The 15,686-nt window shown below is 42.1% G+C and overlaps 1 pseudogene; it reads left to right on the top strand.

Annotated features, from left to right (window-relative positions):
* Window positions 1-14,462: 14,462 nt before the first annotated feature.
* LOC147436109 (uncharacterized) lies at window positions 14,463-15,267 on the top strand (annotated as a pseudogene).
* Window positions 15,268-15,686: the final 419 nt, after the last annotated feature.

The following is a 15,686-nucleotide window of genomic DNA, read 5'->3' as shown; positions in this document are numbered from 1 at the left end:
AATTACTGTGCCAATGTTGTTTGATTTTGCAGTGACTGAAGAAGGCTAAGGACATTCATCTCAAATGCTCTTCCACCTCGACGAACCAGCTTCAACTCAATAGCTTCCGAGGACGGAATCTACATCAGGAAGGGGGGCATGTTAACCCTCACGGCACACGGACACCCATCACCTACGATGGACGCGTATTATGTATTTGGTAGAGTCAGGTACCGGGCTTGTCGGACCAATAGGGAAAGGTAGAGTGATCGCCGATGAGAGGCGCACTTTAACTTGGACATTCAAGGGATTAGTTGGTTAAGCATGGGCGCCCAAGTGTGAATGGGGTGAGCTCCTATAAAAGCCAACTAAACCTAATTTTTACTCATTCTCTCATTTGTGCAATTGAAGAGTGCTCTTGCTCCATCTCCATCTTCTTCTTCTTCTTCACCTCCTTGTGTGTGTGTGTGAGAGAGAGAGAGAGAGAGGGAGAGTGTGTGTGCGATCGAGCATTACGAAGGCACGATGGCGGCGAAGCGGTTGAGCGCGGCACGACTGCAGCTTCTTCTTCATCGCGGCGAGGAATCCACCACGAAGGCGAGCGTAGAGCGGTGAGTGACACACCCTTTGTTTTCTTGAGCTTGCTAGTTTAGGCTTGTTGTGTGCTTGGAGCCGTTGTGGCTCGCACACGGTGTATTGGCAAGTCCCTTGCTTCGACAGTGCGGCAAGGAGCGCACAATAGCTCCTCTTCATGCATCTCATGGATACTTTGAGCTTGAGTATGAGCACATGTTCCACATGATTGATGAGTTATTGGCTCACTAGGCAACATGTACGAGGAGGATTGTAGGCTATGCACTCAATGGGCAGCAAACAATGGAAGATAGGTTGTTGTTGTCGAATGTGCAAACACCTCTTTATGATGGTGCACAATACTTGGTGCTCCAAGCTTTGTTGGAAGTCCTCACATTAGGAAAAATATGAACCCCAAAAGGTCCCTTTAGCTTAAGGGGTGATTAAGCATGGACCAATAGGAAGAGGGTGGTGGCCACAACTATACCCTCTCAAAAGGTAGGGTAGTAGGGGGCATGGGGGCCTATTTGTTCCCCTCATTATAGCTTTGTCCCCTAGAAAGAGAGAGAAGGGGGAAAAGAGGGGGGGGGGGGGGGGGGTTCCATCCATTTTCATGGGCATCCATAAAGTAATCCTAAAATTTCAAAAAAAAAAAATATATTTAAATCTCACTTTTCACTCCCCAAAAGCTCTCCTCACCAAATACATGGTCAAAAAACTATTTCTTTGACTAAAATCAGCATTTCTCAGTAGTACCCTCTACCTCTTCTCTCTTCTCTTTCTCCTTCTGCCTCCAAGCTTTCTATAGTTGTAACACATGAGTAAGCTTTCCATAGCTGCACCACTTGTCTCCGCATTCATCCACACCATCCCTTTGAACTACTTCTTCTCCCCTTGCTCCCCATTAGCCACTTCTCCTCCTCTCGCCAAGCTCTCCATAGCTGCATCACAAATGGAAGCTTTCCATAGCTGCACGACCTGTCTCCCCTTTCATCTACACCATCCATTTAAAATACTTCTTATCCCCTTTGTTTCCCATTCAACCATTCCTTCTCATTTCATTCGTGAAGCAACAGGCCTCTCTATCTAATACCACAACTCTTCTTCTTTTGGTGCTACCATGTCAACCCCCTCCACTTCAAGGAAGCCAAAGGATGAGACAGAGGCGGTTTGCTTGCATAACACTAGGGATTCTGATGGGGAACGCGTGTTGCAAGAGTCTTCTAAAGGATCTTGGATCTTCATGCAACTTGCAGCTATCGGGCCTCATCGAGTTCGAAACCATGGCAACCTTGACAAACATTGGAAGGGGAGACTTCTTGGTTTCAAAAATCATAGAGTCAATGGCACAGTGGCCATTGTTCAACACTTGTACTCTTGGTGTTCCATGTGCTTGAGGAATGAAAGCTCAAGAGATTTCCCAATACATTGTAAGTCGTAAAACATTGTTGGTTGCTAATTGTAAAAGCTTGCTATTTATTTTTTATTTAATAGTCTTTGGTGTTGCCATAGATATATTCCCATCCAACCTTGTTGAGGAACAACCAATCGAGAGTCTCACAGGAACCTTCAATGCTCTTCATGCGGACATTGGTGTTATGATGCTTCCCACCTCGCGACCTTCAATTCTGCTACAACGCACAATCTTCTTCTACTCACAAACATATGTAGTGCCGGCCTTGAAGGATGGATATGGTAAGATCATTGCTGTTGAAAAACCTTCATTACTGAGTCTGGAATGGCCACAATTGGATGCACGGTCACTTTTCTCAGTGAAGGAGAAGATGCTTTTGGATATTTACTCCGCATTGAAATTTGAAAAGGCTTCCAGATCAATAGGGCTTAGTTGGTGCTGCCCCATGCATGTTTTTGCACACCTATTCAAGACATTGTCGTAGTATGTGTCCAACATACTATGTTTTGTAGCAAGAATGTCATGTATGAAGCACTAAAATGGGTATTTGGAGATAATTGGGGAATGGTTGCGGGAGTGGACCAAGGAGATAAATATAAGTGTAAGGTGAGCACTTTAGGTATAGGGATACAATATTTGAATGTGTGCACTACTTTGTACTTACATTTTCACTATGAGCGTTGGATGTGTAAGAGTGGAAAGTGGATACCCTTACAATCTAGTGTTGCTAATTTTGTGACATTTGTGACATACTGGCTCTAATGCCATGTTGTAAAGCCTTCAATTTAATGGAAATTCAAAAATTCTTTGTCATTATAGTATCACCTTCGTTGATTATGTTTTTTAGATTTTGTTTGGGTGTTTGCGTGTGCACCCATGTGTGTTTGTATGTATATCAAAGAGCTTTGGGATGGTGTCTTTTTCTGCAGTAGCGGACAGTGGTGGTGGTGGTGGGGGGGGTGTATATATAAAGGGGAGGGGGCTTCTTATTTTTATGTCAACACTTGAGAGTGACAGAAAGAAGACAAACACACACACACACACACACACACACACACACACACACACACACACACACACACACACACACACACACACAGAGAGAGAGAGAGAGAGAGAGAGAGAGAGAGAGAGAGAGAGAGAGAGAGAGAGAGAGAGAGAGAGAGAGAGAGAGCCATGGCAGCACATGCTAGCACATCCTCCTCCCACGCAGTAGCGACGTCGAAAGAGCCACACACCCCCCTTTCACAGTTTCTTCTTTTCTTAGAGGACATCAAATATGTTGAACGCAGTGATCTTCACGGCTTCTTCAAAAAACCCTGCAACTCCATAATGACACTTTTTACGACATCATAGAGTATATGCATGCGCATATACTCAAGTATGCTGTGAACTTTGCAGACAACCCCATGCCGTAATTGCCATGTGATCTGCTTCGCTACATCCACAAGGGCGACACACCATTTCTTTGAATCCGTTGCAAAAGAGGCAAACCACTTCTGTCAAGTGACAAAGGAATTTGCAGACGCCTTCAAGAAGCGCAAAATTGGGCAATCTTTCTTGTCTAAAATTTGCCACTCTCTTCTTCCTTGTCAATGAGGAGCCCTCCTTGGAGGAGATGAAGATACCGCATTTGGAAGTGGGTGGGGTGCTGGCCGATCGTAAAGATCCCAAGGCCATGCCTATAGATGTCCAAAGTGAGCGAAGACTGCAAGCTGTGAAATATCCCCATGGCTTGGAAGAAGCAGCTGCAGCGAGAGAGCAGATTATTGGCACCTCCAAGGTGCCCAACTCCGAGTGCCATGACCCTGCTCTGCAGTAATTCCTGAAGTGGAGATTAGCCATCTCAGTAGCATAATTATAGAAGATGAGGAGTATTTATTCTTACATGATCTGGAAAAGGCTTTTGTTTTCTGACTAGATGAGTGTCTTAGCCTCATATGCACCAAGATGGAGTTCCCTCTTGATCGTACACTAGAAGCTACAGATGACAAGCTGCTTCCATTGAGGGACTCTGTTGTTAACACAATTGCACTAGTGACAGCGGGTATTCTTGCTTCATAGCAGAGAAAAGTCACGGACGAGTAGTTTGTTGCCACACAAGCCAGTGTTGTTGCCAACCAAACTCCTATCTGCCCCGATTTTCTTGGTTCACAGAGCCCTCACAAGGTTGATGAGAGCAAATCCTCTATCAACCTTGAAGCCACACCAACAATGGATGATGATGATAAGCAACAAGATGTAATACTAAGCATCTTCTACGTTGATAATTCAACCTTTCTTACTTGCTTTTGGTTAATTGCAATTTTGCAGGATGTTTTGGACATGGACCTTTGGGCTAGCGAGAACGGGGGAGAGTGCACCATGTTTGGGCCTCAAGCAGCCCTAGCACACTACATCGGCAAACTACCAATGCAAGATGTGTGCATCATACACAAGGATTTCTCCCCAAATTTCCATTTTGTTTTGTGGGTGCTTAAGTCCGCAAGTAAACTCCGATGTTTAGCCACCATCCCTCAAACAACCCATGTAATTATTCTTGTGAAAAAATCACTTGCAATTGCCACTTTTGGCACTAGCTTCTGCGGCAAGGTCATGACACGCATAGCTCTTTGTCAAGCCCTGGGGGTTGACAATCCTTGCCAATCGTGAAAGTACGTTTGGGGGCCTTCATAGAGCTTGTGGTGTTCTATGAGGGAAGGAGTGTTATGTATTTGAGAATGGGGGGGGGGGGGAGTTTACCTCTTTATATAGGGTGGCCATATAAGGGCAGGTTCACATGGTGGAAAAGAGCTGCTAAAAGCACGAGAAAATAATCTTTTGAATTTTAAAACCACATGAAATTGGAGAACTATTCCAACACACAAAGCGAAACGTACACTTCTAAAATTGCATAAACAATCAAACAATCAAACAATGCAAACGCTTGATTAAAAAAACGAGAGCATCCAAATGTAGTAGATTTTCCATTTTCATGAGATTCTAAATACAACTACTACCGCCTGACCCAAACTTTTCCAACCCTAGTCCTTGATGCTCGCCACACTGCATGCCATGCTGGACCTTGTGAGGATCTCCAACGTTCTGAGGAATGAACATGGGCCAGACGACGGGTTTCTTTTGCTAAGTGCGATGACCTTGCATGTTCAATCGACACTTTGCATCCAAAGGTGGTGCAATAAAACCAGTTGAACATTTCCTAAAGATAGCATGAGCGCACTAAACCTCCTCCATGTCTTGTATTCTTGAAGTAGACACCCCTATGATGATAGTGTGACTTCTCCATACTTTGCGTGCTCCAAACATCCAATGCCCATACATGTTCATAAAGTATGCACCATGGGCATAGAGGATGTGCTGCCCAAAAAGCCACAACACATCGATGATCAAAACTAAAGAATAGTATTGACCATGTCAAAATAGCAAGCACTCACCATATAGTGTGTAATTTTCAATTCACCCAATGCAATGACGATTGTCTTTGTGAAATCCACCACCAAATTTTTGAATGCTTGTTGTTGCTCACTGGTTGTGCTTGCAAGTGGTAGTATCTTCATCATCTTGTCGAATACCACCCGAACATGTTGTCGGCTAAGCACAACAATTGCATTGGTATCATTGTACATTGTATACTTGCAGATATCCTTCCACAACTCCCATCCACCTTCAGATGTTGATGTTCCAGCAGCAGCACCCCTTTCGTTGGACCGAACCCTCTTCAAAAAATTCCTTGCCTTTAGTCCACTCATGGACAATGGTTGGGCCACTTCCTGAGTGCTTGCATTGTTCTTCTATGCAACAATGGAGGTGTTGGTCCCATGACAATCTATTGAATTTAAGAGCCCTTCCACTTTTGAGATAGCATCAAACTACCTCTTTGTAGGCTTCATTGTAAAGGCATAATCAACATGAAGCTTTAATAAATGATCAAAGATGCACATAAAAGCATGAAGTGTGCAAAAATGCACATTTTTGAGAGGGAAGTTAATTATAGGGTTCCATTCACTGTCTTTTGTGGCACGATTGGGCTCCTCTAGCATAGGACATCATAGAATTGAATGCTCCCACACATGTGTAATTTGTGAATTGTCATCTTCCTCTGTTTCGTCGACCATTGCAATCTTGCATAGCCCTTAATGCAAAATGGACAAGGATACAGAGATCTTTCCCCTTGTTCGCACCCTAGAATGCACTTGATTGTTTTCAAATTGCCACCTAAGCGCCAATCAATTTCAAACTCCCCTATGCCATCTACTTGGAGTTTTTCCCCAGCTAGTTGTGCCTTAATGACATCTATTATCCACGGAATGCGTTCAAAGATCCAAGCAAGCACTCCATGAGTCTCCTTGGGGGAACCTCAATAACACCAAGCCACCAAATTTCTTTCTCCAACTGCACACTGAAAGATGGTGCACAATCCTTGTTCATAGTTGTACGTCTTGCATGAAATAATGCCTCGTTCATGAGAGTAATACTTATCCTTTCTAATCTTTGTTTCTTCACAATCTGACACTCGTCTAGCTTGAGCACAAACACCAACTTTGAGCCTAGCACTGAAAAATGTCCAAAATAACATAAGGAAAACCATAATTGAAAAAAAAAGACTGCATTATTGTAGCCTCACCATTAGGTGGTACACCATAAAAATGTATCATTGCCATTTGAAGCCTTCTCAAATCAACAAAAATATTATTCGACATTGAGTAAGGAAATCCCTTGTCCACCCTATCTGCACCTACACTTGCATTGATACGTTTCTTAACTCCTTTGGTCTGCTTGGTAAAGATGGATGAAGGCATTATCTCCTCTATGTGCAAATAGCTGCCTACTCGAAAGTACATGTCTTTGTTCAAGGCCTTCTTAGCAAGATTGACCTTATGTGGTATAAGAAAAAACATTCTCAGTAATTCCTCTTTCCCTTAAAGCATCCTTAAGGAGACCATATAAGGCAATGTATCCCTTAGTACTGGTTCCAACTTCATCACAAGCCTTATGTACATCAACATCGCTCACAAGATTTGAAAACTTTTGCATCACCTCCTTTGTGACATCATTGTTTAAATGTTGTGCACTTGGTGCTTGTAAAAGGGCTACGACATCCAATTTCTTGAGGCACAAACTTAAGAAATGGATGCGATCCTTCTGGCTGTGGCCACCACACTCTTGGATAAAATTCCTACAAGAATGAACAAAAAAATTATTACAAAATTCCTAGAAGAATGGACAAAAACATTACCACAGAAACATAGATTGGAGCGTAGCAAAATGTACCTTGTAGCTGTCACCCTTCTTTTTCTAGCACCACCTTCAGGGGCTAAAGTCTCTATGGCATTGAAGCTCCTCTTACATTCCCTTGCACCTAAGGGCATCTTTTTAAGATGCAGAATCTTGTCTTCAAGCTTTGCAATCTTAGCATCCTTCTCTTCCACCTATAGCTTAAGATTTTCCACTTCCTCCTCTACATGAAATATCCTTCCGTGCAATCCACTAGTGGTATGGGAAAGAAGTTGACATTGATGCAAAGATTATTGTGCAATATCAGCTCCAATAGTCGACAATCAACTTGCAATATCCAAGAAGACCTTGCTCCCCTCTACCTACATATTGTAAGAATGAAGCAACGCTGTTGAATGTTGGGTACACATTGATGGCTGGATCATTAGGGTAGAGCAAACCATGCATCCAAAGGTCCATATTGGTGTGACCTGCAACACGACATTGTTGTGCAGTTTTCAAGTAATGACGCTTTGAGGATGCGAAGTCCTTTGGAAACTGAACATGTAGAGAAACCATTTCCAAAATTGATAATCTTGATATGGATGGGAGGTTTGTAAATTTGCCTAGCTCCATGGCAAGGGGAATAAAGCTGGCCTCAAGAAAGAGTGGAGAGCTGGAGTAGAGGCACAGAGTGAAGAGCTATGGGATGGAGAGCTTCAAGAGAGCTATGGGGTGGAGAGGAGAGCTATGGAGTGGAGTGTTGCAAGAGAGCTATGTAGTGGAGAGCAAGTCCATGGAGTGGAGAGACATGAGGGGGAGAGCTATAGCAAAGCTATGGACCTGCAACAAAGAGAGGGAAGGAGGAAGCTATGGAGTGGAGAGCCATGGGGGGGACAACTGTAGAGCAAAGCTATGGAGTGGACATGCAACAAAGAGAGGGAAGGAGGAAGCTATGGAGTGGAGATACATGGGGGGAGAGCTGCAACAAATCTATGGAGTGGACCTACAACAAAGAGAGGGAAAGAGGAAGTGTGTGTGCTGAAAATTAAGAGATAGAAGAGGGAGGGAGAGGAGTGAGAGAGGGAAGGAGGTAGAGTGTGTGTTGAAAAGTAGGTGAGAGAAGAGACAGGGGTGAAAGCATGTTAATGTGTCACACTTTTTCATGTCTCGGACATTGCTAACTAGCACAATTTTGACATATGCTAACTAGTACAATAACATGAACTACATCTCCAAGATCTATAACATATGATATATCAGTAGAAAGCTCTTGAAACAAGGAATTCAAATGTACAACTATTTTGATATTATTTGTAAAAATTTTACAAGACGCCCAACTTTTTAAAGATGTGTTAACTTAAAAGTGCTAACTAGCACAAAAAGTGCGACACGTTAACATGCTTTCACCCACAGAGATGAGTGAGAGAGAGAGGAGTGATTTTAGAGGGAAATAAAAAAAGGTGGAAAGTTTCATATTTTGCAGGTCTAGTTGTGAGACGTTGAGAGAGAAAATTGACCTTTTAGTATATATATAGATTGGGGAGAAGTTTTGAGTAAAAGTGAGGTTTTTTTGATTTTTTTTGAAAAAAGTGTTCTTTTGTGGCTGATGCTATGGACGCCCTTGATGATGTGAAAAAAGAAAGGGGGGAGGGTAGTTATTGTCATAAGGACCACCACTCTTTTGGGTAGAGAGAGAATGTACCTATCCTCCCTCCTTAGTCTCTATTTCAACCTACAAAAATCCTATGACAACCTTAAAAAAGGCTATGAGAATACCCTCATTCAATGGCCTTGTTTCCTAAACCACACACATTTTCAGTCTTAAGCCCTTAAAATTAGGGATCCTTACAAGGTCCTTTTGGGGTTCATATTTATCCTAATGAACTTGCAAATGAAATTCAGTTGGAGCAATGCAAGTGTAGATGCACTTGCATTGCTCCTTGGGTAAGTTCTATCCATGGCTTTTCATACATGGCACTCCCTTCATTGAGTGGGATTTCATTTGTATTAATATTATTTTTTGTTTTTGTTTGATGGGCAAAATGTTTCCTAAAAATCACCACATGCCTCAAGATCACCAACGAGCTAGATCGTATGTCACTACACTTGGCATGGAGTATGAGTGTATCCATGTGTGTGTCAATGATTGCATAGTATATCACAATGAGCATGCACATGCCACCTCATGTCTTGTGTGCAGAGAAGCACGCTACAAGAACAGAGTGAGCGGGATGCATCTATCCCGTAAGGTATTAAGATATTTTTCACAATCCCTCGCATTCAACACATGTTTAAAAGTAGCTCTACAATGTATCTTCTCACATGGCACGCCAACCACCACAAATAATGGAATGATGCCTGTCCTTGCCAATTCACATGCATGAGACTCAATGGCCAGTGCTTCGGCTAGAGCCTCAACACTTGAGTCTTGGGCTAGCAAGCGAGTGTGTCAATCCCTTTGGCAACAAGTCCACTTCATGGAGCACTTGGCATGTGGTGATCATCAACTACAATATGCCACAATGGGAGACAACCAATATCAATGTCTACCTCGAGCCCCTCATTGAGGAGCTGGAGGAGTTACGGAGAGGCATTCCTGTTGTAGATGTCTAACTTCCAAAGGAGAGTAGAGAAACCATTGTGAGGGGAATGCTTATGTGGACTATGCAGGACTATCCTGCGCTTGGAGATATTTTTGGTATGTTATTTTCATTCTCATCTCTAGTTACCATTTGTAGTTTGAAGATTCTATCTAACAATGTGAAATGTGTGTAGGGTTGTCCACATTGGGCTACGATGCCTGTCCTACTTGTGGGCCATCATTGGAGACGACGGAGAGGCCAAATGCCTTGTGCAAGGGTAATATATCCAAACAAGCATCATTTCTTAACCCAAGGCCATAGCAAATACAAGGCTCCAACAAATGAGAAGATGCCTCTAAAGCGCACGATGGCAGATTTGACAATATTTGGAATGAGCACTATAATAGTGGCCCCGACTACTCCACCAAAAGGTATGTCAAGGTATTCCATATTTTTAACGCTTCCATATTGGAAGGACTTAAAATACAAAACCTCTTGGATCCCATGCACATATTCAAGAATGTAGCCCACACCCTATGGTACCACGTTATTGGCAAAAAAGACTCATTGGGAGCGAGGGAGGATTTGAGGGCCTTGAAACGTCTCCCCACCTTAGTCACTCCACGTCGAGCTTCCAATGGGAAGATTTTGTTTTCTAAAGCGCCATTGATGCTAACCAAAGAAGAGCTAGGACAAGTGAAGGGTGAAATTGCGTCTATTTTCACCCTCTCGCACACCCACAATATACATTAGGTCACTAAAGGAAGCTTTCACAAAAGCAAAGAAAGGTGGAAGTGTTGAATTGTATGGGTTGAAGTCCCATGATTGGCACAAGATGCTACAAATAATTTCTCTCAATTCTCTCCCTCTCCCTCATTTTGTCTAGATATTGATTTGTGTGTATGACTTTCTCTCACTTTCTCGTTTACCATTTTGACATTGTAGCTCATTTTTCCGGTGAGTATGTGCATATGCCGGGACAAATAAGTGAGGAAAGCTATTTTCAAACTCGAAGAGTCAGTAAGATACACCACTCAACTAAACTTTTCTATGTACATGATACCTTAATGTACTCTTGTGTGTTTTCTTGTAGATTTATAAGCACCAAAGAAATTGAAATAGAGGCTATCCCTTCTGCTCAAACACTTGCAGTGGAAATCGTATGTGCCATTTAGGATGCATTTCCTCGATCAGTTCTTCTTAGCCAAATCCACCTCTTGGTTCACGTGGCTGAGGAGATCTCTATATATGGAGGATTGCAAGCACGATGGATGTTCTTTTTAGAAAGGTTTTTAAAGACTCTCAAAGATTTTGTGTGGCTATGGTCCCAGCCAGAGGCATGAAGCATGTATGGCCGAAGGCTGGATCATGCAAGAGGCATTTGTTTATATTTTAGAGTATTTAGCACAAGTTGATCCCTCAATGCCTCGCATGTGGTCAAACGAGGAGGATTAAAGGATGAATTTACACTTGCCAAGTGCAAAGAAAAAGTTATTTAACATGGATATGGATCTATCATGAGTGGTCAATAACTTTTGTATCCACAATGCAAAGGTTATGACCAAGTAGGTGGACTTGTGGGCAATGGCAAAGCCAAGGAATTTGTAGTAGAGGGAAGCATGAAAGAAAGTGCATGGAGGCAAGTGGGAACCCCCAATGCCTCTACACCTTGCATTTTTCCTAGATCTCATTAATGCCGAGTGGATTCGTGACAGAATGACTGAAGCAAAAGCACGCGGAGAAGACATCACCAACAAAGAATGGGAGTATGCCCGAAGTTGTGTACCAAAGGTAGAGTACTCATATACTTAATCCATATTGTATAGTTTTTTCTTGATTTTATCTTTGTAATTGATAGAAGATATTTTCTTATTTTATAGTACCTTTCCTTTACCTCTACGTAGTCAAAGGGTCGACACTTTTGTACACGCTACATTGACTAACGTCGAACCAGCATGGATTGTGACATCATGGGCAACTTTGACACACAAATGGCTATCAAGCCAGATTTTAGAACCTTTCATACCTTCATCTTCGAGTGCAAGTGGTTTGCAAATGTATCTAGATGGCATTAGAATGCTCTCTACATGGTGGACTCTAGTGTGCATCACACAGGGAAGTATAACAATTTATTTTTGCCACACAATTGTGAGTAGGTGACTGAATACCTTATTTTCTTTTAACATAAATTATACCAATGTTACTCACTTTGAACTTCTCTTCTATAGGTCATCTACATCCCAGCTATCCACCAACCAAAATTTTGGTTTGTCGTTCTCGTAACACCTTGGGGGAGAACCACTTTTTCACTAATAAAGTGGAGACCATCTTCGACCCTCTCCCACCTAGTACTTTGGATGAGGGGTAGACAGACAGACACACACACACACACACACACACACACACACACACACACACACACACACACACACACACACACACAGAGAGAGAGAGAGAGAGAGAGAGAGAGAGAGAGAGAGAGAGAGAGAGAGAGAGAGATGATTCAAGTCCTACAGCCACAGGATTTAGGGAGGATGATTAATGTGATAATGATGAGATGGAGGATGATGAACTCAAAGATAATGAAGCCAACACATCCACAAATGATAATTCTATTTATTTCTTTATTGATTTACGAGCCATGGGCTTAGAATTGGATGACGCTTTTTGTAGAGATCTTTTGGAAGATGATTCACGAACATTTTGTATACTTTAAGTTATGAATTTTTTTTGTCGTGTCGTCCATTCATCTCTCTCTCTCTTTCTCCAATTTGCTAAATTATGTTGATCAATTGAGAGTGATTAATATAATTGCTAACAAAATATCTAATTTTTTGGAACAATAATTTATAAAAAATAACAAATGCTTTGTATTTTTCTTAGAAGCATTGTTATTATGAAGCGTTATGAGTGCAAGTGGAGCTAGCATTTTGTGTTGTGCACCGTGCAAGAGTGCTTTGAAGAAGAGCTTCTTTATTGAACCCCTTACTCAACACCTTTTCATGATAGGAGAGCTCTTTGGCACCACTACAAAAGGTCTTTCAGAATATGGGAAGAGTGCATGGATGCAGCCGCTTGGGTGAAATGTGTGTGCAGTAGTAAAAGGGTTAATAAATACAATAATAAAAGTAGAAATATCCTTGTTAAGCAATAGAATGAGAAAGATTTTTGCAAAAGTGTACGCCATGTGCACATTGTTGCAAGATAGAGCTTGAAGAAACTAACATGGGTGCTACCATCTCATAAAATGTGGACAATACACTTCAATCTATCATACCCGGGTGGATGCATGAATAGGTGGTACACTAGCTACCCATTTTTGGGGGTGGTAGCAAGGGGGTGGGTTGGTTGGTAGCTAGGTAAGTAAACATTGAGAATCTTTTATAATGTTCTATTTGAAAATTGTTCATCAAAAGGCTTGAGCAGCGAGTTGGATTTAAAAACTTTAAAAATTATCCTTTCAGTTTCAACTGTGTGTGTGAAACTAGTGCAGGGGGGCCTCCTTACTCCACAATCATGACGCCTCCTGCTCGTCGACGGTTGCAGAGGGGGGGCAACTCAGGTGGCCAAGCAGCTCCTACAGCTGAAGCAAAATTAGCCACAATTACTGGGAGGCGGAAGAGGGCCCCTCATTCATCTCCCTCGCTTGATCCACCCTCAGAATCCCCTACTGGAAAGAGGAAGAAGAAGGTCTTGACTCCTTCACCAAAGCCCTGCACTCCTATAGGAAATAAACATTCAAAAATGGCAGATGTTGTAACCCCCAACACTGAGGTACTACTGCATGTTAGTGTTGCTGGTTGTCTCTGCACAATTTATTGTTGTAACTTGTTTCCAAGGTCCATGTAAGCTCTCTTAAGCTTGCTTTGAAGCAAACCTAAGTTAGAGGCTAGATGTTTGTAGATGCATTCAAGCTCCATAAGCTAATGTGCATGCATTCAAGCTCTCATTGAAAACCCGTGTAGAGGCATGCATGCATGCATTCAAGCTTGCATTGAAAACTTGTGTAGAGGCATGCATGCATTCAAGCAGATATATTTGTGCACATTGCATTTTTGGCTGAACTTCAATTGGCTGGCTGCACATGCATTCATGTTTTGTGCATAGTTGGGACCGTACTCGTATGGATTGCAAATCATAGTGCTATGAAGAAGCATGAATCAGTGATACTCTATCAGTGTGGTAGCTACCACCTGCAACAATCATTTAATATAGGGAAAGTGCATTAGAGATCATCAAGATTGTAGCATTTAGCATTTTGCAAAAAACATAACAAGTTGGTAGCATTATGTTAGCCAGCTACCAATCAAAAAGTTCATTTAGCAAAGAAATACCAAGATGGTAGTTACATGGTAGCTATCTGTGTGGGACACAGGTAGTTGTACGACCTATTCATGCACATGCCCAGCCTGCTTCTGCTCGTGCTCAATGCAACAATTGATGTTTAATGTGAAAACTTCTATAAAATTGTGATATTATAAATGCTCACCATGCATAAGTTATCTAAGTTTTCAGTAAATTTATGGCCGTGTATGTTTCAAGCTTAAGTGTTGAACCATACTCCAATCATACTTCCATACCCGTTTGCGTTTGCCGTATGGAAACAAGTATGGTCTTATGTTCTTCCCTATATTTTACAGGGTAAAGGCCGTTGGTGCACTCCATATGTGCCATTTGAAAGGAAGACAGTTTTTTGCATGACAAAGCGTCAAGCACATGAAGTATACGACCTCACCAACTCTGGAGTGGATGCTCGACTACTGACTGAGGCAGATTTCACCAACAAAGATTGGTTGAAATGCTTTAAGGAGGTGCCGAAGAGGGGCAACAAAGTAAAATGTAGAGATGTGAAGCCAGAGCTCTGGAACAGGTTTTATGTATTGTTCACATCCATGTATCAAGAACCTCTTGGAAATTATGTTATGGAGGTGACGAAAGGATTTGCTAGAGGCTTTCTATATGAGCAGTTGAAGGGACAGCTTGACTAGGCCTTGTTTTCAGAAATTATTGTCACAAATATGGATCCAGGCAAATTACATGCAAAGAAGCAGCGATGGGCAGCTTTCCATTCCTCCTCTTCCCCTAACAGGTCGTGGCGAATGACGAGGACTCCATATCATTTGGAGGCACTCCACGAAACTTCGATTGATACAGTGGATGATGTGCAGAAAAAGAATTTATTTGGTCCAACGTCTCTTACAGAGTTAGATACTGTTTACAACATGGTTGTAAGCAAGCATTCTTTTGCATTGTCAGAGTATAATGAAGCTTTTAGGAAGCTGGAATTGCTCCAGGCTGATGTGTACCGAAATGAAGGTGCCAAACTCCTAGTGGAAAAGCTCAGAGGCGAGTTGAAAGATGCAGAGGCTGCATTACTAGGGCAGAAGGTAGCGTCGATGCAATGGATGCAATGAAGGTGGAGCAGCTTAAAAATACTATCGGCAGGTTGTTGCTAACACTCCAAACATTGCAAATGGTAGTTTAGGAGAAGGCACCACTTGATGCTATGGATAGTGCTCTAAAGGAGAGAGATTTCACACAGGAAGTGGAGGAGTGTGCACAGGCGCAGATGGATTTTGTGAAGACCATGCAGGTCAAAAAAAGTACAGTTTTGTTGTCTGCACCTCAATCGAAAGTTCCACCTGTGGATATGGGCACCTTGCCTTTGGACAATGTAAGGTTTCCAATTTCTGAAACCTTAAAAATTGTACAAAGCTTGCAAAACTTAATAAAAAACACTATTGAAGGATCCCAAACACTATTAATTTTGGTATTTTTGGAATCATAAGCAGAGCTTTACTATGTGTAGAAATTTTTAGAATCTGAATCCGATAAAAACTGGAACAGTTACGGGTCCTGGAAAATTACAATAGAAATTCAATTAGTAACAAAAATTGGATGGTTCCAGTATTAATAATTAG

The sequence above is a fragment of the Adiantum capillus-veneris genome, chromosome 18, assembly GCF_014529385.1.
Source record: "Adiantum capillus-veneris isolate H3 chromosome 18, ASM1452938v2, whole genome shotgun sequence".
Classification (NCBI taxonomy): Eukaryota; Viridiplantae; Streptophyta; class Polypodiopsida; order Polypodiales; family Pteridaceae; genus Adiantum; species Adiantum capillus-veneris.
Note: the sequence above shows the minus strand (reverse complement) of the source record. Positions and strands in the feature narration are given on the sequence as shown.